General features: G+C 33.6%; 1 protein-coding gene and 1 long non-coding RNA gene across 4 annotated transcripts in view; one reads left to right on the forward strand and one right to left on the reverse strand.

The window, feature by feature from the left end:
- Positions 1-25,691, reverse strand: part of LOC106876728 (uncharacterized) — a 364,673-nt gene that overhangs the window by 311,555 nt on the left and 27,427 nt on the right. The gene's annotated exons all lie outside the window — the stretch shown is intronic.
- The window catches only part of LOC106876727 (uncharacterized), a 1,066,253-nt gene that overhangs the window by 257,149 nt on the left and 783,413 nt on the right, over positions 1-25,691 (forward strand). The window lies entirely within an intron of this gene.

Genomic DNA, 25,691 nt, shown 5'->3' on the forward strand with positions numbered 1-25,691 from the left:
TCATGAGTCCAACTCCCTAACCACTAAACCATGCATCTCCACAATCAGAGTTTTAACAATAAGGTAAATGATATATTTTTAAGGCTCTAACTATCATCATCATCATCATCGTTTAACGTCTGCTTTCCATGCTAGCATGGGTTGGACGATTTGACTGAGGACTAGTGAACCAGAAGGCTACAGCTGGATGCCCTTCCTAACGCCAACCACTCCGAGAGTGTAGTGGGTGCTTTTACGCCAGTCAGGCAGTACTGGCAACGGTCACGCTCAAAATGGCGTATTTTATGTGCCACCAGCACAGGAGCCAGTCCAGCGGCACTGGCAACAACCTCGCTCAAAAAAAAAAAAAAGATAGATAAATAAAAAACAATGGACAGTTTGTTGTGAGTGAAGTAGAGTGACAAAAAATAAGTATGCAAGAGAGGCAGAATGATAAAAGACCGTGGTGGAAGAGAGGTATGATGGTAAAGGGTGATGGTAAAGGGATTAAATACAAGCATATCAAATGCCATCCCTTATTACATACACAGCGTGTGCACAGCCTGATACACTAAATAGAGAGTGGGGAGTGACAGATGAAAAGCTAATGAAGAGACCTAATTCTTGCTATATTATACATCCCATCCTCCAACATTATAACTATTGTAACAACCAATTTTCCAAGTTTGCGTTTGTGGGATGGTCTCTTTCAGAATTGCTTATTATTAATCATCAAAGATTTTAGTCATCTTCTTGAAACCATTTCTCATCATTTCATCTGTTTTCTTGTGAATGTCTGGAGCAAGTATAAAAATTGTATGTATAGAATACATACATACATACATACATACATACATACATATATATATATATATATATATATATATATATATATATATATATTATATACTGTGAAACTTTTGGGATTTTTATCCCTATTATTATTATTATTATTATTATTATTATTATATATATAAGAACTATAGTAGCTTTGTAATATTACCAGGTGTGGTCCCAAGAAATTTTCAAAAGGAGGGCAGAAGGTCAAAAGGGAATACAATTTCAGGAGAAAAAGGGCGTAACAACATTATTTAGAAAGATGCATTTCTTTTCTTGAGGGTGGCATGTACCTCTTGGGCCCTTCCTTGGGTCCGCTCCTGATTACAAAACTTAAATGAAAATAAGTGATATTGAATACTTTTATCCAGTTGTGAGATTGTGTAAACAAAAACTGAATATTGAATTTTTTACATCAATATCATCAATTTGGCTCTCATGGCACAATAGTTTCTCAAAACAAAATCGAAAAGTTTAAATCTTTTTTGTTTTTTAACATTGATGTCTTAAATAACTTATGTCGTCATCATCATCATTTTAACATCCACTTTACCATGTTTGCCTGGATCGGATGAAATTTATTGAGGTGGATTTTCTACAACTGAATTCCCTTCCTGTTGCCAGGTAATATTTCCCCCATGATCATATATGTTTTCACAGATTGGAAGCAAAGCATACCAGTTGGATGACAAGGAAACTCACAGCTATCACACGGTGTCAAGGCAGTGACAGCAACACACATGCATGCACAAACACACACATGCACACGCACACACATAGTGGGTTTCTTTTAGTTTCTGTCTACAAATCCACTCAAAAGGTTCTGGTTGGGCCTAGGTTTATAGCAGAAGACACTTGCTCATGGTACCACACTGTAGGATTGAACTGAGACCATGTGGTTGGGAAGCAAACTTCGTACCACACAGTCATGCCTGTACTCATATGTGTGTGTGTGTGTATTGGTTTCAAATTATTCTGCAAGGCCAGCAATTTCAGGAGAGGGGCTAATTTAATTACATCGACTCCAATTCTCAACTGGTTCTTATTTTATCAACTCCTAAAGGATGAAAGGCAAAGTCAACCTTAGGATGTTGAACCTTAGAATTTAGAATGCATGCTGCTCAGCATTTTGTCTGGCGTGCTAATGTTTCTTATTTCTTTACTGCCCACAAGGGGCTATACACAGAGGAGACAAACAAGGACAGACAAACAGATTAAATCGATTATATCGATCCCAGTGTGTAACTGGTACTTATTTCATCGACCCCGAAAGGATGAAAGGCAAAGTTGACTTCGGCAGAATTTGGTGTGCTAATGATTCTGCCAGCATGTATTGGCTTGTTTTACAAATGATGTTGAAGCAGGTCATGTAAATAGGATAGCCTTGGGCCGACCAAAGCTTTGTGAGTGGATTTGGTAGACGGAAACTGAAAGAAGACACTTGCGCAAGGTGCCACACAGTGGGACTGAACCCTGAACCATGTGGTTGGTAAGCAAGCTACTTACCACACAGCCACTCCTGCGCCTACTATGTATATTTTTGCTCAGGAGCCCCAGGCAGAGGGTAAAGTTAGACACAGAGTTCCAGGTCTGAGAGAGATTTTAAGTTGTGCAGGCATGGTTTTGTGATCAAGAATTTTACTTCAGATCCACATGGTTTTGAGTTCAGGCCCTGTGCATGATACTTTGAACAGGTATCTTGTTCCATAGCCCTCAACCAACTAATTTAGCCTTGTGAGTGAATTTGGTAGGCAGAAAGGGTATAGAAGCCTGTCTGTAAGATGGTGTATGTGTGTTTATTTGTGCATGTCTGCAAATATTGATATTCCAAGGTTTCATTTGTTTGTCACTGCCTGAGTGAAGCCGTGCGGATATTGCCATTCATTGTTGACATTATTACTAGTCACTCTGTGCTTCCAAAGACTTGTGGAATAAAATTTCCTGTACCTGAAAAACAGGATTAACGGCAGGAAGAGCATCCAGTCATAAAATCCTACCTCAAATAAGTTCCAATCCCAACCATGTTATCTCGGAAGAAAAAAAATACATAGATATTTGATGAACAAACAAATAAGCTAACTATTCTGGCTATGTTTCCAACTGAAGTTGTTTTCCCTAATTTCTCAGGGAATAATTGCACTTGATTAAAGAATATAAGTTAATGAAAAAGCTATTTGACAATAACAAAAGATAAATATTTGTAAATCTTTGCTTTCTTTTACTTGAATATTTTTACATTTACTCTTTGTTTTCTTTTAATCAGGAATCTTTAGTTAATGTAAGATAGCCTCTTACACAGAACTATTTTTAAATACACCAAGTATGTTATCTATAGAAACTCAGAAAACAGTATGAAATTATCACAGTAGTTCTGACTCCAGGTCATTGTCTTTCTTCAATGATCTTTTCTATCTTCTCTCTATATTCTGTTGCAAATTAGAGCTTTAGCTGAATTTTGATAACAGATTGGAGAATTTCACAATGTGATTTATCAGTGTTCATTTATTTCAATTTTCTCTATTCTTCACCTTAAACATGTCAAGCAAGATCACATTACCTATTTCTGGATAGCTTGCCAAATTTCAGCGAAACAAAGAAATTTTGTTAAAGAATGTCTTTGAGACAGTCAGAAATGATTTATGCTGCAATCTTGATAAAGTTGAAAGTGTAATGTTTGTTAACTAGGATATGTTTATCACAAATTATCCAAGTTTACAGAACTATTTTCTCCTTCATGCTTTGTATATATTTTGATTTTTCTGACGTAAATGAGAAATCAGATGTAATCTTAAGTTTTGCTTCAAGAAAATAGGTAAACTTTCAAAGATAAATCAAAATATATTTCCTATCTATAACCACTCGTCTTTCTTTCATTTGCTTTATGTGTACCTAATATACACAGTTACATATTATTTCCACCACATGTATTAATGTTCAATTAGATGTTCAAGTTATTCTGATTGGAATAAATCACGTTTCTTCCAAACAGAGGGGCTGAGCAAGATAAAATTGAAAACATTGTAGCTTCAAGTGCGAGGTTCAAGTTTTATCTGGGAAAAATGTTTTGTTGTTTGTGAATAATGGAGTTGTCACAGAAGAAGTCTTTGATCTTTATTAGTAACAAAGTTTTCCAATCAAATCAGATGAATAATCAAAAGCTGTGAATTCTATTTGTACACCAGAATCCTCACATTAAAGAAATAATTTTTCTAATTAATCTGCTTCAAAAGTTAGTACGTTGTTTTAGAAATCACAATGCCATACTTTCTATTACTACAGCTCTCCTGTACAGGCTATGTTCAACACATAAAACGGTATTAATCTGTTTGAGGCTTCATTTTTAGGTATTCTGCTAAACTTGCAATTAGCTTCTGTAAAGTGCTGATATGTTAACAATGAGTATCTAAGTATACAAAACAAAAATGGTTATATTGCTTTGTTCTGTTAGTGCCATGTCAATAATGCAGTTTACATCAAAGAACTTTTGTAAAGCACATGAATTCACAACTGGATATAGGTGAGTGTGTGAAAGACTGATACATTGTATTAATAATAATAATAATAATAGTAATAATAATAATAATAATAATAATAATAATAATAATAATAATAATAATAATAATTATTATTATTATTATTATTATTATTATTATTATTATTATTATTATTATTATTTTGTGTTTATATCAAATATTTCTGCTTTTTTACCCAATCTTGCATGTTCTTTGTTTTATTTCTTAAATCATTCAAACGACAAGAGGAATTTGATCAGGAGTATGCCAACTTGTAACTTATGGTTTGAACCATTCCTCAATCACATAAAGGCACTTCTAAATTATGTCACCCATTCCATTTTGGTGCCTCTTGTTGGGAGAGTCAATAGAAACATTTATCACCCACTTCATATGGACTCCAAGTTCTTTGATGAGTACTCTGCTAGTTCCAGCTTTATATCTAGCATTGATCTCAAATAATTCTGTAAATTAAATTAGATCTTTAACACTTTTTTTTTAATAATAACTTAATGAGAAGAAATAATTCTAAAATTCATAAGAATCACTTCACAAATTAAATTGAATATAAAATATAAATAATATTTTATTTCTTTTCCTTTTAACTAGTTATTCTGTTTGCCAGTAAACCACCAAATTACAAGAAATACTAACTTAGGGTCATGATGACTGTTGAATTCCATACACACAGTCTATAAATATCATTTCTAAAAGTGTTGAAACTCGAAATATTTTTTGGAAAAGTTACATTTAATTATTTATTTAAAAAATTTTATTTTGTATCACATTTGGAGAGCATTATGCTTCAGATTTCTGACAAACCTATCACTGGTTCACTGCATTTATAATGGTGATAATAATAAGGGAATGTCTATAACTTGGTGCAGAACAAATACTGCAAAGGACTTTGATGAGAAGGTTTTTGTGAGTTTCTTGCTCATGTTTACAGCCTTTATTGTTATACATCAACAACAAATAAATGGATTCATACATCCATATGTACATACATGTATAAATATATGTACATACATTTATAAATATATGTACATATATATATATATATACAGTTTTGACTTCTACATGTTTTCTGGTGACTAAATTCCACTCACAAATGATTTGTTCAACTCCAGGTTATATTAATAGACCCCTACTCAAGGCATTCCTCAGTGGGACTGAACCCACAATCATGTGGCTGTGAAGCAAATCTTAACCTAGGTGCTACACTTTTCCCAATTAAGCCATCCTTAGTACTTAACTCACACTTACTGATTGGGTGTTTCCCCTGGAATAGGGAAAAATCCAATCTGACTTAGGCAGGATTTGAACTCAGACTATAAAGAGACTGTAAAAATTATCATTGTTTTTTAATGACCGTTCTACCACTTCTGCTGGTCCATCACCCTATAGGCTATTGAGATAAACTATAGATACTCTGGCTGTGTTGAAATGAAATAACTTCTTGAGAGAAATGTAAACATGTGAAGTTGTTTTAGTGTCATTTTCGATTTTATTTAATTAAAAAAAAATTATTGGTCAAATAATGAAGGAAATTCAAGTATTCATGAGAATTGTGACAGCAAGCAATTCTATACATAAGATATTGTTAAGCCCCAGGTCAAATACAATTGAGTACACCAGTGATCAAAAGCATTTAAGCAGTAACCATCCTGTCATCATCAGTTTTACGAATGTACTGTACCAGAGACAGTATCTGTCCTTTCTAAGACAGTAAAGTATGATTTGATTTGAAGGAGACTGAGTTGCTATTTTTGTTAGCTTGAGTGACCATTCAGCATTATTAGTGCAACCAGGCATCACTCATGAGTGAATATAGCTTACTAACATAGACCATATCTTTACTAATTGCTTTAGGTACCTAAGCAATCGACAATTAAATAGATACCCTATCAGACCTCTCATATTTGATCCAACAGAATAGCTTGGATGTGATAGATGGAAGGAGAGAGTACTATACCAACGCCTGGCTACAGCCCTTTACAGCTGAGTCGATTTGAGCAACATTCACTGGAATGCCTTGCTCAAGGACACAGTGTCTGATCCAAGAATTGACCCCATGATTTTATGATCATGAGCTGGACACCCTAACCTTTAGGCTGTGTGAATTCACTGACCATATAGAGCCACCCACATTGGCATCATTCTTTATATGGTTGACTGAAGTAGCAAAATAATATATGTGGCTTTTACTACATAATGGTTTTACCAATAGACCCATTGAAAGCTATGATCCTAGTCTTCGTGGTTCTGAAGGTTAACCATTGTGACACTGCACACTTAAGAGACCAGTCTTAAAATACAACTTTATCTCTTTGTTTAGTTACTTGTGTCAAGGTATGTTTCAGCTTGTATAAACATCTTTCTATTTGGAAATGTTTCTAAAATGGTATAAACATCATGCTCTCACACACGCTCAAGCATAAGTATGATTACTTCAAGAGCACTCATTGAGCACTCAAGAGCACTCATTGAGCACTCAAGAGCACTCATTGAGCACTCAATGAGTATCAAAGATACTCATTGAGTAAGAAAACTTAATATAACATAATTTTTTCTCACTTATTTGTAGAAATGTTATTAAGTCAGGGTTTTAATGAAAATTAGATTCATAAGTTTTAATTTGAATTTAATAAAAGTACTTACAATGCAGGTTTTTTTAAAAAATAAAAATAAAATAATGAACTACGAAAAGAATTACCTTTAATATTTTTTCCTTTTACAATAGTTTGAGCCAAAAAGTTTCTCTTTAAGATGAACCAGAATTAAAACTGAATTAAAACACTTTCCAATGGAATTTGTTTAGAACTGACCAAACACGACTGACAGCAATACCTCCACCTTTGCTAAGGCAGAGGTAATAAAACTGAAGCAAAGTAAAACAATATCTCTTCTTTTATCTTTTATTTTTTGCTTATTTCAGTTATTGGACTGTGGCCATGATGGGGCAATGCCTTGAAGAGTTTAGTCAAAAAATTGACCCCAGTATTTATTTTATTTTAAGTCTGGTACATATTCTATCGGTCTCTTTTGCTGAACTGCTGTTATAGGGGTATAAACAAACCAACACCATTCATTTAGTGGTGGTGGGGAACAAACACAAACATACACCCACATAGATATACATATATATATATGACAGACCTCTTTCAGTTTCTGTCTACAAGGTACACTCACAAGGCTTTGGTTGGCCCAGGTGTATAGTAGAAGACGCTTGCCCAAGGTGCCACATAGTGGGACTGAACCTGGAACCATGTGATTGGGAAGCAAACTTCATACCATACAGCTACATTTATGCCTAATCTTGAAACATATTAAATCAATTCAATACTAATTAAAAAAAATACATCATGAACCAAATAAAATAGAAAACCCTCAAAACAAATTAAAATAGTAGGTATTTTAATAAAACATAAAAGATGCCTATATTTTAAATTGTGTTAAAAAGACAAAACATATAGTTTGGGTAGTCAGAGTTTTGGTGTATCAGAATTGCACTGTGAAGGTGTTTGAGACAAACTCAAGAAGATGGAACATAAACATATTGAGTGATTCATTCAGTGGTTAAATGAATGCCCACAATAAACACTGAAGAATCTTTGCAAATATTGATTTCATATTTTAGTACAAGGCCAACAGTTTTGCAGTGGTATTGATGTAATCACATCAATACCAGTGCTCGACTGATACTAATTTCACTGATCCTGAAAGTTGACCTTGGAAGAATTCCAAGAACCCAGAACATAAAAACAGATGAAATTTACTAAGCATTTTGCCTGGTGTGCTAATGACTCTTGTCAGCTTGCTGCCTTAATCTTTGCAAATATCAACTTTGAATGTTTAGAGATTAACTGTGTCCCAATAGTTTATAGCAAATCATCTTGATGGAAGAATGCATTTAGAGTCAGAATAACTGTTTTTTTGGGTATTCAAATAGATAAACTTATGAAAGATATTTTCAAACTTGTTCAAGAAGTGTTGCCATTTAAAATTAAACTGTAATTTGATTCTCATTAAATAAAAACATCGGAAATATGGTTTTATGACGTTATTTAATTATAACAAAGATTTAATTAGCTTCAAAATTATTTTATTTTGTTTTGACTTTGTTTCAATTTGCTTTGAAATTATTTTTATTTGTATTTGCAAAAGTGTAGCTGTTACATGTAACCTGTGAAAAATCAATTATTTTGTTTTATTCTTGGTATCTTGACAAGATATTTGCAGAATTAAATTTTCTGTTTGAGAAAATATGCAGGAAGAATTGTGAATTTGGATGATCTCTTGCTTCTCTTAAAAAGTGAAGCCTCATGCGTTGTTGCCTGAAGATAAAACATTGATCACGAAGTAATAGCAAAATACAAGTTGGGCAGCCCCAGTCGAAATGCTAGGGTCCTCAGAGCACAGCAAAATTGCTGTATTGTATATGTGATAAATATATACACACATACAAACACACACACATCATATATATATATATATATATATATATACACATATATATATATATATATATGATGTGTGTTTGTATACACACACACACACACACACACACACACATACACATACGCATATATATATATACACGCAGGTGTGAATGTATGGTAAGAAGTTTGTTTTCCATTCACAGGGTTCTGAGTTCAGTCTCACTGCATGGCACCTGGGACAAGTGTCTTCTATTTCAGCCTCAGGCTGACCAAAGCTTCGTGAGTGGATATAGTAGACGGAAACTGAAAGAAGCCTGTCATATATATGTGTGTGAGTGTGTATATGCGTGTGTCTGTGTGTGTGTTTGTCTGCATCTGTGTTTGTCCCCACCTCCACTTGACAACTGGTGTTCGTGTGTTTACATCCCTATAACTTAGCAGTTGTGCAAAACAGACTGATAAAATATGTATCAGGCTTAAAAAAAAAGGTACTGAGGTTGATTTGTTTGACTAAAAATTCTTCATGTTGATGCTCTAGCAAGGCTGCAGTCTAATGACTGAAAGAAAAAATAAAAGATTTATATATATATATATTAATATTATCTCGGTTGAAAAAACTTTGACAATGTAAATATGTTAATAGTTACCATGGGTAGCAAAAATCACACAAAAACTAGGGTATCACTAGGATATATATATATATATTGACATATACCACATTTATATATATATCTTTTATATTTTCTTTCAGTGATATATGTCATATATATATATATCATGACATTTTTATTTCTGGCTTTAGGGTGTAAGCATGCCCACTCCACTAGCAATGTGCACCAAAAAAGAACAAAGAACAGTGGTCCTATTTCTCTGATTGGAAGGTGTGTCAGGTGCTGAAATTCATTGTAGGCATTTAGCACAATATGGGGACAGTCCACTACAGTGTTGAAGTGTGTATGAGTGGATCAAGATGTTTAAAAATGGCCAGACAAGTGTGATGCACTAAGAGGGAGCAGGACGCCCGTCAACTTCAACCACTGACAAGAAGATTCAGCAAGCTCGAGAGATGGTGATAGTGAACTGGTGAGTTATCATCAATGAGGTAGCTTGTTCTCTGCAGATTAGTCATGGTTCTGCTTATTAAATCATCCACGACCTTGCCTTCCATAAAGTCTGTGCAAGATGGGTGCCAAGAGAGCTTACTGCAGAGCACAAGTGCAAATGCCTTGAGGTCTGTCAATATTTATTTGATCACTATAACCAGGAGGGTGAGGAAGTTTTGAGCAGGATAGGCATAGGAGATGAAATGTAAGTCTATCATTATGAAGCAAAATCCCCAAAACAGAGCATGGACTAGAAACATCGTGGCTCGCCAGAGATGAAGAAATTCAAGACTCAGTCTTCTACAGGGAAGGTGATACTAACCCTATTTTGGAACTCAAAAGGGTCTATAATGGAAGACTATCTGGAAAAGAGGTGTACGATCAACAGTGCAAGATACAATGCTTTGCTGGCCAAAAAACTGAAGCTAAGCAATTTGCACCAAATACAGAAGCCTATTGTCAAAGAAAGTTTTGTTGTTGGAGGACAATACATGCTCACGCATGGCCGCCCTGAAAATTGGAACCATTAACCAATTGGGTTTTGAGGTGCTGGAACACTTTGCCTACAGCTCAGATCTCACCCCCTTCCAACTATCATATCTTTAAACTGCTCAAAGGTGGTTTACGAGGGAGGTTGTTGATTTCTTATGGATGAAGATGTGAAGGAAGTGGTGCATAAATGGTTGCATGACCAAATGGAAACCTTCTTCTTGGAGGAGATATGCAAGCTTGTGGACCACTCGACCAAGTACGTCAAAAAGGAAGGAAACTATATAGAAAAATGACGTACTTGTTTATCCCCTGATTTTGTATAAATACATTGAAAAAACAAGAGTGCATATAAATTTAGACTCTCCCTCATATATATATATATATATATATATATATATATATATATATATATGTCATATGCATACAAATACACACACACGCACATTGTATATATATGTTATAGATCCATGATATCATATATACATATGGGAGGGAAATTTTTAACTAATATGCTTAAGAATGCCATTCCATTAATAAAGAAACCCAAAACTAAATTTAAATCAAAATGATATTTGGGAATTGTACAGAGACTAAGTGTTGAAACTGAAGTGATTACATCATGGAAAAGCCATTTAATAACACACAAATCTGGCACTCTGTGAAATAAATTTAAATTTAAAGTGAATTTAACAGCTTTGTGCATTATTAAATACCTCTTCCACAATGTAAAATGCTATTGATTCATAAAATCTCAATAATAAAACCTTGACTTCAGGGTCTTTTGAGGATATAATCTCCAAGAAGCTCTTCACAACAAAAGCCAGTTGTTGTTGTTTTTTTAACCCCTGGTAAAGCCTTGATCTAGCAGATTTATGATCAAAGGTATTTCAGCCATATCAATCTCATCTTTATAAAGCTGCCTAGGACTACATTATCTAATGCAGTGCTTCTCAAACTATCTGATGTGGCGTACCTGCAGTTTTTTTCCCAATGTGTCAGGGATCGGTAATGTTTCTTAGTAATATTAATTTATACCAGAAACAATATATATATATAATGAATACAATAAAAGTTGACAATTTTTTTTTTTATCATATATTTATATTATAAACAAATAATATGATGTTACATAAGCATTTTATAATGTTTCTTTTCTGCAAACTTGCCGTGTACCGGCAGCTGATGGCTCACAGACCGGCACCGGTCCGTGGAGCACCACTTTGAGTAGCACTGATCTAATTGTATCCTTTTCCCTTTTGATGATAGAGTGATTTTGAGAGAAATTTGGCTGCTATTTTTAGTAGACTGTACAATCATGAAGATGCTCGTTTGTTATCTTATTGACTTAACATAAAATTAGTTTGCATTACTGTTATGTTTCAAATAGTGATAGCTTAAAATGCATGTGTGTTACTTCACGTAAGTACATGTGTACACAGACACAGTTTATCTAAAAGAAGAACTGCAAAATATTTCTTTAGCTTCCATTATGATTACGTAAACTTAATATTCAGTATATTTCTGTTGTGATAGGATACATATTGAAAACGACCTCAGGTGATTTAAGAACAAAAATGACAACCGTCTGACAGATATTCAAGACTCTTTTGTTTCTGAATAATTAATTAGAACATAAAGCTTGTTAGTTTTTTGTTTTGTTTTTCCATTTTGTTTCTTTGTCTGCAGATAAATTGCATTGTTGAAGGGGAGCTGAACAATTCCATTTAATTATTTAAAAAAAAAACAACTTAATACTTATTAACTGAATATTTAAGTATGACACAATTCTATTGTTTATCACAATTAGAGAAAAAAACAACAACAGAAACAGTGTGTTGGTTGGCTGGTCTTTTAGAATCTCGTTTTTGTATTTAGAAGGATAAAGAATTTTCACAGAGTTTTAGAATTAATGAAAATCAAATAATTGTTGAATTACATTTTTCTGTATAAAATTGTAATATAATTATTATGCTGACTTAGAATTTTGGGAGAATAGTAATTGTATGAAATAGTAATTATTATAAATAGTAATTACATTAATGTGTCTACTGATAGTAATTGATTTTATGGTTGAGTGAATTTTTCTTTTAGGTTCTATAGAAGGAGGTAGGGCAGTGCCCATGATGTTTTTATGCAAGGGCCTCTGAGACTGGTGGTGGATGTGGTTGTGGTGGTGATGGTTGTAGTGGTGGTGGAGAATCAATGAGTCATAAGACTGCTGAAGTAGAAAGCTGTATACCAGGATATCAAGTTATCACTAGATCAGAGATCTGACATTAATACTTGAAACAAACTCATCGTCGTCATTGTCGTCATCATCATCATCATTATCTAACATCCTTTTTTTCCATGCTGGCATGGATTGGACAGAGGGCTCCACCAGATTCTATGTCTGCTTTGACATGCGTTCTACAGCTGGGTTCCTTTCCTAATACCAACCATTTAACAGAATATACTGAGTGCTTTTTATGTGGCACCAGCACTGGTTATGTTGCTGAGTACCCACAAGATAAAAGCCCTCAAACTGAGCAGTGTACAGACCTGAAGAAGGGCATTCACCCATGGTTCTGGTGATATTGCTAGACCAAGCAACAGATTAGATCCATCAATCCCCTACCAGAAGAAAATTGACAGGGATCTTATCAATTAAATATTTTAAATCTTCATAAAGTAAAAGATTGTCCTACTGGCATTAATATACCAATATTAAATTAATATAAGTGATGATAGGAACTTTTTTTTTATTAATAACTATTTTACTACATGATTGAGATTGTATCATTAACATAGTGTGAAGGTTCCATCTTTAATTTGGAGTTTGCAAACTTATTATTCCTTCACAGTAAAACTAAATGTCCATAGAAACAGAAACATGCATGGCTCTGTGGTTAAGAAGTTTGCTCTGCAACCATATAGTTCCAGATTTCATCCCACTGAGCAGCACATCGTGCAAATGTCTTATGTTCCCAAAAATACCTTGAGTTGATAAATGCCTTGTGAGTAGAGTTTGGTCAACAGAAACCCTTTCACTCCTAACAATGTCGTTTTGAGTTCAATATCGTTTTGGCAGCTAGAGCCAGTATCATCGACTATGACCTCAGGCCAACCCAAGTCTTCTGAATGGATTTAGTAGACAGGAACTGAAAAAAGTCCATTGTTTATATATATTTGTATATGTGGCTGTGTGGTAAGTAGCTTGCTTACCAACCACGTTTCCAGGTTCAGTCCCACTGCATGGCACCTTGGACAAGTGTCTTCTACTATACCCTGAAAGAATATATATATATATATATATATATATATATATATATATATATGTATATGTGTGTGTGAGTGTGTGTGTGTGTGTGTGTGTGTGTGTGTGTGTGTGTGTGTTTGTGTTTGTTCCCCAACATCGCTTGACAACTGATGCGGGTGTGTTTACATCCCCGTAACTTAGCTGTTCGGCAAAAAGAGACCGATAGAATAAGTACTACGCTTACAAAGAATAAGACCTGGGGTCGATTTCTTCAACTAAAGGCGGTGCTCCAGCATGGCCACAGTCAAATGACTGAAACAAGTAAAAGAGTAACTCTAATAAGATGTGTTGATTGAAATTTTTATATAATATAGATAATGCAGATAAAGTCAATTTTATATCTAATGAAAGCAGACATATTCCAGTCTTATTAGGCCTCATCAGAAAGCACATCTTACTTAGTTGGCAAGACCATAAGATAACTTTCTTTTATTAGCCACACAGGGCTGCACACAGAGGGGACAAATACAACTGTAGAGCTTTTCTTTAAGAAAAAAAAAAAAAAATGGGGGTATCGTATATCACAGAAAATGTCAATTGTGTAAAATGGGGTAACATTAGGTTTATCCATGGAGAGAAAAGCCTACGGAAAAGACCATGGTAACCTCAGCAGGGAATAGACACATGAGAGCGAAGTGCTCTCTCTCTCTCTCTCTTTTTTTTTTCCTTTTTTTTTTTTCGATTTATAGGATCATGCTCAAAGAGGTATCGTCACTCGCACGCACCATCTTTGCTACATTCACCCACCTTTTAATGAAACTTTCACGAGACAAAAACTGTCTCTCTATTCTCACCTTCCTTTTCAAGTGATACTTGAAAAAGTTGATGAGCGATTGGCCAGAGAGGTAAGTTTTCGTCTCTAATCCTTTCGCTCGGGTCCACCACACACATTCTTTCACCATGGCCACCAGTATGATGGACACTGCCTTGCCTTCCCTGTTGAGGGACGGTGGTGGAGCAATTTGCACAATAGACTCGGCTGACAGGCGGACTCGTCCCACACGTGACAGCAACCGTTCGGCATAAGCCCACAGGTCGGAAATCTTTGGACACTGCACGAGTGCGTGCAGAACGGTTTCGTCACTCTGACTGCATCTCGGGCATGTCGGTCCGGTGTGTCTCGAACCGTGTCTGCAAAGCTTATCCCGAACGGGTAATGCTTCTTGATAGCACTGCCAGGCCAGGGATCTCTGGTGGTTGTCCATAGGTCCCGGCCCGAAAGTTGTCCTGAACAGGCGGGTCAGGTGTTCCTCGTCGATGCCCAGATTCTGCCCAAGATCGTCGTCGCACCTCCCCTCCACTAATCCTCTATAGAACGCTTTTGTGGAATCAAAGTTGCACAAGATTGGTCCCGGACGGCAGAGTTGCTTGAGAGCAACGCGACACTCGCGGTGCCAGCAATACCAATGTATTTATATATTGTTTTGTTTACAGCTATGTTTGTACAAGGCTTACTTTAAATATGAACATTTTCATCAAGACAGTTGACATTTAACTCGATCTGTGAACTAAAGAAGCGTAGCAACTATCTTGAAGCAAAAAGACATCTTGACTTTTAACAATCACAAGATTGAACTTTGTATTTACATTGTGTTGGCAATTAGAAATTAACGATGATTACAATGTCTGTAGGCTTCTTTGATATTTTCATTTCAATGAACTTCCGTTAAATACAGTTATATGTTATAATCTTATTATAATAGAGCTTGTGTATCTAGAAGTTTGCTGCTCTTACTACACTGTTCTTTGCCTTTATTATTATTATTATTATTATTATTATTATTATTATTATTATTATTATTATTATTATTATTATTATTATTATTATTATTATTATTATTATTATTATTATTATTATTACTATTACTATTATTATTATTATTATTATTATTATTATTATTATTATTATTATTATTATTATTATTATAATAATAATAATAATAATAATAATAATAATAATAATAATAATAATAATAATAATAATATGAAGCAGTGAGCTGGCAGACTTATTAGCACACCGAGCAAAATGCTTAGTGGTATTTTGTTTGTCCTTACATTCAGAATTCAGATTCTGCTGAGGTTGACTTTGCTTTTCATCCTTCCAGGGTTGATGAAATAAGTACCAGTTACACACTGCAGTCAATATAATCGACTATCCCCCTCCCCAAAGTTTCAGGCCTTGTCCTATCATAGAAAGGATTATTATTATTATTATTATTGAGTGAGAGAGCAGCACATGCCATCAAAGTGACACTGGGGTACAATTATATGATGCCCAATATACCCATCATGACTACCCGGCACATGCATCACAACCACATGTGCACAATATGGTGATCTAATATAACAAGATAAACAGTTCATGACCTTGCAGGTGGAGCCCAGTTAGAATTTTCGTCAGGTTGAGTAACCCATCCTACTGAAAAATTTCCTGAATAAGGGTTGTTTTAAGTAGGATGAACAAAACACTCATGTTTCCAGAGGTGAATGATTTAAACTCCAAGGGATTCTGCTCAACACATGGCTATGATGCTCCCTCACTTTTCTGCTCATGATCAGAGATGCACATATTGTCAGCCACTGGTTAAGGTCAAGCAACTTACAAGCAAATCTGTGGTATTGAGTAGAATATTTACTGTAGTCCATCTCTTATACCAAGACAAAACAAATGTACATGATAACACTTCAAATCAGTTAGGATCAGAAGCCATGAGAGCCACTGCCTTGTACTGCATTATTATTATTTATTATTATTATTATTATTATTATCATTAAGAAGGTGGTGAGCTGTCAAAATCATTAGCATGCCGTTTGAAATGCTTAATGGAATTTCAGCTGTCATCACGTTTTGAGTTCAAATTCTGCTGCGGTTGACCTTGCCTTTCATCCTTTTGAGGTCAATGAAAAAAGTACTGGTCAAGCATTGGGGTTGATGCAATCAACTAGTCCCCTCCTCCTCAAATTTCAGGTCTTGTGTCTATAGTAGAAAGGATTATCATCATCATCAGCATTATTATTATTATTATTATTATTATTATTAAGGTGACAATCTGGCAGAATTATTAGCATACTGGATGAAATGCTTAGCAGTATTTCGCCCATCAAGGTTCAAATTCAGTCACGGGCAACTCTGCCTTCCATCTTTTCATAAATTAAGTTGATAAATTAAGTACCAGTGAAACACTGGGGTCAATGTAATTGGCTAGCCCCCTTCCCCCAAATTTCAGGCCTTGTGTTTTTAGTAGAAAGGATTATTATTATTATCATTATTGAATTGGTGAGCTGGCAAAATCGTTAACACATGGAGCTAAATGCTTAGCAGCATTTCTTCCAGAGCTTTACATTATGAGCTCAGATCATGCTAAAGCCTGTTGTCCATATCAGAATCATGTCTTTTGTTATTTTCCTACATGTGATGTTTTTTAAATGTTTGAATCACTGCATACATAGATGAACTGACCCAAAGACTGAACTCATAACCACCAGTAAATTATTATACACAATCACTTAAAGTGGAGAAAAGTTGTGGAAGAAGGAGACCTCTTTAAGTGAACACATTTAGGAAAAGAAACGCTCATGATTAAGCAGGGTGTGGTATAATGATGTTTTTTTGTTAAAGACAAATGTTTGTGTTTTGTTGTGTCTAAGGAGAGTCATTATGTCAATATTAATAACACATGCACTGGTTCAATTCCACTCCTTTCTTATTAGTCAGTTGGTTAAATATCCAGCTAAATTATTGATTGTTTGCTTAACTTGGTAAAACAGTTATTTTTTTTTATTATTTTTTTTTTATCAAAGCTCTTTCCTTGCTATTTGCAACCTTTTCAATGACTTTTCTCTTAGTCTGATATGGAGGCTGTGTTTTCTTACTGTTCAAAAGACAAGGTTGGTATATCCCTGTTGGAGGATGTTTTTGAGGTCTCTGTTCATAGAATTAGGTTTAAAGCTCTCAATTTCCATTACCTAACTGTTCTATGGAACAATGGGATAGCAAATATATGCTTTGATTGAATGTAAAATATGCTAGCAGTACTTATTGGTCTTGAGTTCAATCTCTGGATTAGTCAGTCTCAATACACTTAGGTTCAAGTGGAACAGTTGACTGACATCACAAATAGGAAACTAACTGATTGTAGAATATGGTTTGCATGGTCAACAAAATTAGAACAACTTTTCTCCATGGATTTAAGAAGTGGTTCATTTCTAAATTTCAAGATAGTTACTAAATACAAGAGGCCTTTGCAGAAGCCCAAATGACTCAATGACAGTAATGTTGTTGCTATAACAACCAAGATAAGGATAATTGTCCAAATATGTAAAAATATTCTATAGAAACATTTATGAGGCCAATCTCACTTGTCTCTGAGGAATTGCAATGATGGTCGAATGATTCCTTCCTCCAGCTCATAGATGAACATAGTTTTCATAAAGCTAGTTAATGTATTAGTAAAAAATATTTTGTATCATCATCATCGTTATCATCATTGGCATCATTATCGTTGTCGTTGTCATTGTCAATTAACTGCAACTTGAACTTGCGTTAAGAGGATGGTGGGTGTTCCACATATACCATACCATTATCAATGTCTTAAAGTCATCAGAGTCACATTACCATTGTCTCTTCATCCGAGTTTTGTATGGATGCCTGCAATTAATCCTCCCATAGATTTAATACAATATGTTGGTTTATCAATAGATTAACTATGCTGTTGGTCATATCGAATTTAATGATAACATTCATTGAGTTGTTATAGTTTTTGTTTATTGGATTGGGAAGGTGAAAGAGGATTGTGCCTGTGGCTTTTGCAGGTCTTCTGTGGCTAATGAGATCAACATGCTTAATGTTCTTCTTGATGTTACAATATCCATTTCAACACATAATTTCCCATCAAGAATCTTGCAAAATAAATGCATAAGCGCAAGTTGACAGCTGAAGGGAAAAATAAAACATGCACAAAGGACACTAACGTAGATAGAATATGTGCTCCCTAGGGTAACCTTTCAGTTTGCCACCTACCCACCCCTGGGTCCCCACAAAAATTGCATATTGCCTACAGCAGACCCAAAAGTGGTGCTGCCCCCATAAAAGTGCGACTGGGACAGACTGCCTGCTTTGCTCCCCAACTCTAGCTACACTAGTGACAAGAGAGGAATTCCAGATGGTTGACATTTTGAGATGGTAGAACTGAGTATAGTGGTGAATGCTGGGTGTGGGACTGGGAGAAGGTAGGTTCACACAATATAGTTAACAAGAGGTGAAAATTCATGTGAGTTTGGAGTGCCTGACTGGAGGTAGTTATGAGACCAGGTCAGTTCTGAGGATTAGAGCCCAGGGTAATTTTAGCACAGAAAGTGGACATAGGAGGTAGCATGTCTATGGGCCAGTGGCTGTGAACAACTTTGTCTCAATTAAGTAGCCTTACTATGAGTGCTGTCTAGGATGTGGATGTCTGTGTGTGTTGCAGCAACCCCATCCTAGACTTGGGAGTAGTACTTCATTGTCTTGTTAGTCTTCACGAAAGCTTACAATTTTCTATTTCTAAATTTATATCTACAGTTGTGGCCAAAAATTTATATCTACAGTTGTGGCCAAAAATTTGGGACATTTTTTAAACATTAAAATTGTTATGCCCAAGTACAATTCGATTCAATTATATACAATGTAGAGATATGCTTACCTAAAAACTGATTTAATGGTTCAATATCTAGAAGAAATTTTCAGATCTATGTTCCAAACTTTTTCTTTATTTTAGATATTAGAAAACCTATAGCGTAGTGGTTAGGAAACTAGGCTCTTGATCATAAGGTCAAGGGTTTGGTTCTCAGTCTGGGAGGCATATTATGTATTTGGGTGAAGCACAGTATTTCTTGCTGCTCCAATCTACTTAGCTAGCAAAAGTGAGTATTAAGACTGAGCGAGCCAGCACTTGGTCAGTATCAAGTTAGGACAGCAGCAATAACATGTCAAAGGAGCAACCAAAATGCTTCAGGCATGAAGTGGGATACGACCAGAAGTGGATTACAAACAATCTATCCTTACTCCTTTTTTTTTAATCCTTTTTATTTTAAATAACAAACATAGACTTGTGTAGACAGACAATCATGAAATATCTACTCGGAAAGAGTTCATTTCAACAAGATCAATATCTGATACAAAACATAGCTACAATAACCGGATTTAGAAATCAGAAATCACATTCCATTTTAATTTTATGAATTTCATTTTTCTTTTTCTTTTTCGTTTTTTATCGTGAAATATTAGTACTTAACAATTTTGCACTGCAAAAAAAAAAAAAAAAAAGAAAGAAAGAAAGAAAAAGAAAAATAGTCACTTTAATATTGATTTTTAATTAATTCTGCCATTACAAAAGCTTGAAGTGAAAACCTATATTTTTGCAACTTTTAAAAATTAAGTTGTTCTTATCTACACAGTCACCATTTTACTGTCACTTTTTTGTAATTTTAAGATTTCTCTCTATTTTCTTTCTACTAAAAATTGTATTTTCTCAAAGTTGTCTATCACTTACCTCTATCACTTCTCGAGTAACCAAGAACTCAATCATAAATTGCTTTACATCTATAATTAGCTGACATATTGATTAATTTATTTCTCCTATAAATTAGTTTAACTTTCGTCGTTATTTGATTTTTTATTTTATTTCATTTCTTTCTCTTATTTCTTCTTTTTTCTTTTTTTAGTTTCACTGTATCAGCTGACTTATTAGAGTGTAGTTCACTGATTGGTTTATTTGATCCAATCAACAAGCAAAATTAGAATGGCAGCAGTTCTAACCTGTATTATTATCTCCAGAGTGATAAATGTAAAAGTTCTGTGCAGCTGATGTTAAGAGACATTCTGTATGGTGGGGGGGGGGGGTGATTTATATGATTTATTACATAGCATTATTACTTCAGAGTGAGATTCTGATTGATAGAAAATAAAGTGATGGTGACGGTGGCAGTGGTGGTGGAAGCATTAAAGTGTAATAAAGTAAGTAATAGTATACTCGGCTAAGATAATGAATTATGTCATAAAAGGCCATTTTGTGTTGATATTAACTCATGGACACTTTGTCAGTTTCACATTTAATTGATCTATGTTATTTAATATATGTCTAATTTGTTTTCTCTTCAAATGAGAAGTATTTTTCATTGATCAAATATCTTTCAGATAAAAAAACCCAAAAACAAACAAACAAACAAACAAACAAACATGATAATTATAGTAAAAGAAACAACTCATTAACTTGTTATATCTATTGACTTACATTCTTAAAAAATTAAGCCAAAGTTCAAAGCAAACAAAGAAGAATTTAGTCAATAAAATTAAATTCTCTAACACTTCATCTGTTGAAAATATATATATGTGTGTGTGTGTATATATATATATATATATATATATATATATATATATATCTATATATATATATATATATATATATATAAACATATATATATATGTATGTATATATATATATATATATATATATATATATATATATAAACATATATATATATGTATGTATATATATATATATATATATATATATATATATATATATAAACATATATATATATGTATGTATATATAAAGTGTAGTATATTGCCACTTAAGTGTGGCTGACCCCTAGGGGTGGATGTTACTGTTGCTTTTAGCCCCAGGAGGACATCTCCTCCAGCTGGCTTATCGACACACGACTGTGTCCTGTTTAGCCCCTCCTGGGGCTAAAAGCAACAGTAACATCCACCCCTAGGGGTCAGCCACACTTAAGTGGCAATATACTACACTTTATCGTGCAGTTACTGTTAATACTTCATTTAGAGAATTAACATTGCTTGTTTTCACCTTTTCGATATCAGTGAAGAATTTCACTTGAAAAGAAGATATAAGATTGCCAGGTTTTTGTCTCTCTCACCAAGGTCAGCGGCTATCGGACGCCGACGAAGGGAAATAACCCTGAAATCCGGATCCGTTCGTGCTGCAGATGTTGGTGAGAGGGATAACTACCCTTGGCAAACAGGACACAGTCGTGTGTCGATAAGCCAGCTGGAGGAGATGTCCTCCTGGGGCTAAAAGCAACAGTAACATCCACCCCTAGGGGTCAGCCACACTTAAGTGGCAATACACTACACTTTATCGTGCAATTACTGTTAATACTTCATTTAGAGAATTAACATTGTATGTATATATATATATATATATATATATATATATATATATATATATATATATATATATATATATGTATGTATATATATATATATATATATATATATATATGTATATATGTATGTATATATATATATATATATATATATATGTATGTATGTATATATATATATATATATATATATATATGTATGTATGTATGTATATATATATATATATATATATATATATATATATGTATGTATGTATGTATATATACGTATGTATATATATATGTATATATATTTGTATGTGTATATACATATATATATATATATATGTATGTATATGTATGTATATATATATATATGTATATATATGTATATATACATATATGTGCATATATATATATATATATATGTATGTATGTATGTATATATATGTATGTATATATATATGTATATATATTTGTATGTGTATATACATATATATATATGTATATGTATGTATATATATATATATGTATATATATGTATATATACATATATGTGCATATATATATATATATATATATATATATATATATATATATATATATATATACACACACACACATGCATATATGTATGTCTACGTATGTATATATATATATATATATATATACACACGCACATGTATATGTGTATGTATATGTATGTATATGTATGTATATATGTATATATACACACCACACACATGTATATGTGTATGTATATGTATATATATATATAATTGAAAAAAATCTGTTTGCCAATGGTCCTTCAGCAACAACACACCTTGAAAGCTTGTGGAATAAAGTTACCGCTTACTTAAAAAGGAGGTAAGGATTGACAATAAGAAGGGAATCTAGCTGTAAAATCCTCCCTCAAATAAAACTCCAGTCAAACTCATTCTACAGGGTGTCCACAAGGTCTGGGTACATGGAGTAAATAAAATCATAACATTAACAATTAAATATAAGAAATAATAATTTCTTAAATTATGTGTTAATCTCTATGTACCCAGACTTTGTGGACACCCTGTAGTATGGGAAAATGAATGGTAAACAAGTGAATGAACAAATGAATAGTGAAATTGGACTTTGGTGTTGTTTGGGATAAATTATTTTATTCCATGGAGAAGAATGAACTTAATTTAGATATACTAGTGTTTCCAATGAAATTGTGTTAGTTTTATCTATGATTTTGCATTGCTTACTGGAGATAGTGAAAGAAGGAAGTCATTATAAAGATACAGAGATTAACTAATATGCGGTACTCACATAAGTACTATTGCAAGAGATGTGAATTGCCTGTTGAGAACTAAAAAGAAAAATTTAATGAAGGAACATCACATTATTCTATTTCTTTCAATTCAATAGAAAGTTAAAGATCTTTCCTGTTCTTTCCTTGAAGATATCCAATGTGGTCATAATTTCAATGTATATTCTTTGTATTGCAAGTAATTATGAACTTCACCTATCTATCTATTATGTATAGTGTGTGTTTATAAATTTGAAGTCTATTTGATGAAGATCTTATGAAAGGTCGACCACTTCAACTGTTACAGTGTCTAATGCATGAAAAAGTTTTAATCAATTCAGTATCAACTTAATGTTGTTGAGGAGAAGTAGTAATCAATATTAGATTGATAAAAGCTCTTGAGGAATACTCTTGAGGAATTCTTCTGGTGTTACATCAAATCATTTACAATCATCTTCATCATAACATATTTACAACACAATTAACATTAACATACATACACATTTTTTTTCTCCATTCTGCACTTTAGGGGCTTTTCTGATCCCTAAAGCTAGATATATCTTTAATATATAAAATTATATATAATTCTTAATCAATAGTTATAAAGTGCTCTTCAAATGATTTGAGATGTCATCTATTTTTTTTCATGTCACTATTCATCAATTTTTCAATATATTGTATTTTCACAAACAGGAAAAAGTCTATGTGAATTTTGATATGACATTATTTAGTAATGTTTTACATTTTTTATGCTTAGAAGGAGGAAAACAATATGTGAATCTGTTGGTCCTTTCTTCAATCTGATGAAATACATAAAATCAAGCAATGCTTTTTTTGTTACTTTATCCAGATAGATTCTCTATAGTTATATGCACAATATCATTGTTTTATTGCAATATTGTATGTTTTCCAAAACTGCGGGCTGGCAGCATCTGTCTTTATGTTCTGAGTTCAAATTCTGCCGGGGTCAGCTTTGCCTTTCATCCTTTCAGGATCGATAAATTAAGTACCAGTTGCATACTGGGGTTGATCTAATCGATTGGCCCTGCTCCCCAAAATTTTGGACCTTATGCCTAGAGTAGAAAAGAATATTGTATGTTTTCCATGATAATGTTATGTGATCCAACCTGATAGTCACATGATGAAAATTCTTTAACAAGGCTCCTCTTTTGCCTGTGTCAAGAAGTTTCTTCCTTTATGATATTGTCTACAATTTTAACTGAGTCAAATGAGGGTTGGAGTTAATATTGTATGCATATATGATATTTGAACTATACGAAAGCACATGGCTCAATGGTTAGAACATCGGGCTCACAATCATGAGTTCATCAGTTCAATTCTCGGCCCAGGCTGTGTGTTGTGTTCTTAAGCGAGACACTTTATTTCACATTGCTCCAGTTCACTCAGCTGTAGAAATGAGCTGCAACGTCACTGATGCCAAGCTGTATTGTCCTTTGCCTTTTTCTTGGACAACATTGGTGGTGTGGAGATAGGGGACTGGTATGCATGGGGGAATGTTGGTCTTCTACAAATAATCTTGCCCAGACTTCTGCCTGGGAGGGGAACTTTCTAGGTGCAATTGATTATGGCCTGCAGAAGTAAAGGGCTGTGTGTGACTTCTGTTTTAGTTTTATTAACACTTATTTATGGAATTATATTTATGGACTTGAACAAGCTCCTCTGTTCAGAATAATAAATACAATCTATTTAGAAATGATAATTTCTTTTAATTGATAATGTGACAATATGAATTTATGATAAAATGTCTCTCTTCTTTTAGCTGCTTTGGAAGAAGTTATAGGGAATTAAGGAAACAAGGTTTATTAATAAAGTTATCTATCATTTTCATTGACTCTTCTTAGGTTATTCTATACCTTATAATGCAATATTTGTGTATTGCATTAAAAAAAAAAGTTCATGTTATCAGCTAAAAAATATATGTGTGTGTGTATCTATGTCAGTCAGTCAGCCAATTATTATTCAGTTTTATTTCTAGATTTCTGGTCAATAGAGAAAGAGTTGGTTTCTAACCTAGATCCAAGTCTCCTTCATTGGAATTTCAACGACATCAACAGGGTATTCTTGTTTGTATGTATGTATATATGTATGTATGTATGTTTGTATGTATGTATGGATGGATGGATGGGTGTGTGTGTGTGTGTGTGTGTGTGTGTGTGTGTGTGTGTGTGTGTGTGCATATTTTTATGTGTATGTACAGATGTAATTTTATACAGATAGATACATATAAGTTTATTGACATTATTTTCTGATTAGCATATGTTCAAAATTCTAAAATGTAATTTAAATCTACATAGAAGGAAACTGTTTCTGTCAGTTTGTACCCACAGTTGAGAAATGTCCCAAAACACCTTATTTTTTATGCATAGTAAATAGGATATGCATAAATTTAAAACTAACTTTCAAGTGAGAAAAGAAGTAAAAGAAAATGTAAAAAGAAAATGAAAATAACAGAAATGATGGAATACTAACAATACATTGTTGTCTGCAGACAAAAGAAGAGAACCAGGATATGACTAATGATGACCAATCTATGACTAATGTCAAGAGATTAAAGTTAATCAACATGAATAAGCAG

This window comes from Octopus bimaculoides, chromosome 3 (genome assembly GCF_046866305.1).
Source record: "Octopus bimaculoides isolate indiv1 chromosome 3, ASM4686630v1, whole genome shotgun sequence".
In the NCBI taxonomy this organism is placed as follows: Eukaryota; Metazoa; Mollusca; class Cephalopoda; order Octopoda; family Octopodidae; genus Octopus; species Octopus bimaculoides.